Here is a 3,327-nt window from a genome sequence, read left to right as displayed (position 1 = left end):
GGCGTCAGCCTAGCTCACAGCAACCTCAAATTCCTGGGCTCAAGCAATCCTCCTGCCTCAGCCTCCCGAGTAGCTGGGACTACAGACATGCGCCACCATGCCTGGCTAATTTTTTCTATATATTTTTAGTTGTTCGATTAATTTCTTTCTATTTTTAGTAGAGACGGGGGTCTCGCTCTTGCTCAGGCTGGTCCCGAACTCCTGAGCTCAAACAATCCGCCCGCCTCGGCCTCCCGGAGTGCTAGGATTACAGGTGTGAGCCACCGCGCCCCGGCCTCACTATATTTTTTGAAGTTTGTTGTTGTTTTAGTGGTTGCTGTAGGGCTGCAGTCCCCAACCCCCAGGCCATGGACCAGTACTGGTCCACAGCCTCTTAGGGACCCTGTTAGAGCTCTGCCAACCTCCTTCACCCGCCTCCCTGCTTTCTGTGGAAAAATTGTCTTCCATTAAACTTAAAATCCGGGGGCCGCACAGCAGGAGGTGAGCATCTGGTGAGCCAGCGAAGCTTCATCTGTATTAACGGTCACTCCCCACAGCCGTATCACCGCCTGAGCTCTGCACACCCTCCTTCCATCAGTGGAAAAATTGTCTTCTATGAAATCGGTCTCTGGTGCCAAAAAGGTTGGGGACTGCTGCTCCATGGCTTACTATGCATAACTTAACTGACAGAATCAACTTTAGGTATATCTAGCTTGATTCCAGTGAGCTGTAGAAACACATTACTCCTATATAATACTATTCACTCCCCTTCATTTTGTGGCATTATTGTTACATCTATCAAAGTTATATATTATATTGATTAATGTTACAAATCCAATAACGTATTGCTAATTCCAATATAGATTTATTCCTACCGACCTTCTTTGTGCAGGAACACATTACAATTCTATACACTATAAGCCCAGCAATATATTATATATATATATTATTTTAAACAATTGCTTCTATCTCCTTTTGTTTTATTTTTTTTTAGAAATGGAGTCTTGCTCTGTTGCCCAGGCTAGAGTAAAATAGTGTGATCATAGCTCATTGAACCCTTGAACTTCTGGACTCAAGCAATTCTCCCACCTCGGCCTCCCAAGTAGCTGGGACTACAGGTACATTCCACCATGCCAGTTTAATTTTTTTATTTTTTGTATAGGCAGGGTCTTGCTATATTGCCCAGGACCAGTACTGGTCTTGAACTCCTGGCCTCGAGCAGATCCTCTCACTTTGGCCCCCAAAGTGCTGGGATCACAAGTGCGAGCCACCATGCTCAGCCATAATTGCTTTTTAAGTCAGTCAAGAGAAGAAAAGAGAACAATATGCCTTTATCCTACCTTTCATAATTGCATGATTACCTTTACTTGTGCTCTTTCCTTTTTTGTAATTACCATCTAGGGTCACTTACTTCCAGCCTAAACAACTTCATTTAGTATTTCTTGTAAGACAGTTCTCTTAGGAACAATATCTAACTAAGCATACTTTATGTTGGCCAATATTATTCATCACTAAGTAGTATGACAGAATAATAATAATCATCATCACAATACTATTAGATATCATTTTATATGTTTTAAATGTTTTCTGTGGGCCAGTCTCTATGTTAAGTAATTCACATACATTATCACAACAGCCCTGTAATGTAGGTACTATTCTTATCATATAGATGAGAAAACTGAGACTTAGAGATATTGAAATAACTATATCTCAAGTCAGAGATACAGCCAGGAGGCATAAGTTTCTATGGAATCATAAGAACAGGATTCTATTTTGCCTGTTAAGAATAAAAGTTTGGGGAAGGAGTCTCAAAAGAGATGATGGCTAAATTAAGTGTTCAATAATATATACAAGTTGGGAAGGTTAATATAGTAACATGGATAATGTGTGCCAGGAATGGGAGAACAGAGGAGCAAATACATGAAGAAATGAAGGGGTATGGCACCTTAGAGATGCCAAAAAAAGATCAATATGATGAAAATCTAGACCATGTTGATCTTTATTACAATACATCCATACTCATTTGTTATATATTATCTATGGCTGCATTAGCACTACAGTGGTGAATTGAGTAATTGCAGAAAAGTCCATTTGGCCAGTGTATCAAAGTATCTGCTATCTGATCCTTCATGGAAAAGCCTACTAATCCCTATTTTAGAGAGGCAGTTAGGTTTTAGAGCAATTAAAAGGAAGAAAAAACTAATTTTATTTTTACTTTTATTTATTTCATTTCCAACTCTATTTCTTTGTGTAGATCTAAATTTTTGTTGAATACCATACCTTGCTGTCTGAAGAGCTTTTAAGATTTCTTATAGAACAAGTCTACTAGAAGATCACTATGCTATCAGTGATGAGCTGAGTTCCTCAAAATAAATATAATCTCATCTAAATTGCAAAACACAAGCTACTTCTGGTTTGCTTTTATTCATATAACATGGCTCTCCAGAGTTTTCTCACACTTTTTTTTTAACATTAATTAAAAATATTTAAACTGGCAAAAAAATTGCAAGAATAATACAATGAACTCCCATATATACTCACATGGAATGACCGATGTTAATATTATTTTGTCACATTTTCTTTTGTATACACACATTATACACAAACTGAATCATTTGAGAACGGAGATATCATGACGTTTCACCCTAAAGTAATTCACTGTACATTTTCTAAGAAAATGAACATTTTATTACATAAAACGTGGTACAACTATTAATTTTAGAAAATTAAACATTAATACAAGATTATGTCATCTATTGAATAATGTTGTCCTTTATAGCACATTTTTTTATGATTTAGTATCCAATGCAGAATCATGCATGCGTTCTTGTCATATGTCTTTAATATCTTTTAATCTGAAAGTTTGTTAGTCTTTCTCTTTACGAGGTGACTTTTTTTTTAAAAGTACATGCCAAATGTTTTGTAGAAAATCTCCCCATTTAGATTGTCTACTAATTTCTTCATGATTAAATTCAGGTTATGATTATTCTTGAAGGAATACTATTATATTATCTCTCTCTCTCCATAAGTATAGATATTATGTGCCATACCATATGATATATGTGGTGTGTCCTTCTTAGCATATCATTTCAAGAGGCATAGAATATTTATTTGCTGTGTTTTTCATGATGTTAACTTTAATCATTTTGTTAAGATGGAGTTTGTCAGATTTTTTTCACTATAAATATCCTTTTTCCTTTGTAACTACTAAACAATATGTGGGGAGATATTTTGGGAATATATAAATACCCTGCTCCTCAAATTTATTCAATGATTTCATGCCAGCAGTGATGGTCTGGTTTCTCAACTTTTGGCTATACTTAGAGCTGGTTAGTGAAAACAGGCTGT

This window comes from Propithecus coquereli, unplaced genomic scaffold (assembly GCF_000956105.1).
Source record: "Propithecus coquereli isolate 6110/MARCELLA unplaced genomic scaffold, Pcoq_1.0 Scaffold68, whole genome shotgun sequence".
Lineage (NCBI taxonomy): Eukaryota > Metazoa > Chordata > Mammalia > Primates > Indriidae > Propithecus > Propithecus coquereli.
Note: the sequence above shows the minus strand (reverse complement) of the source record.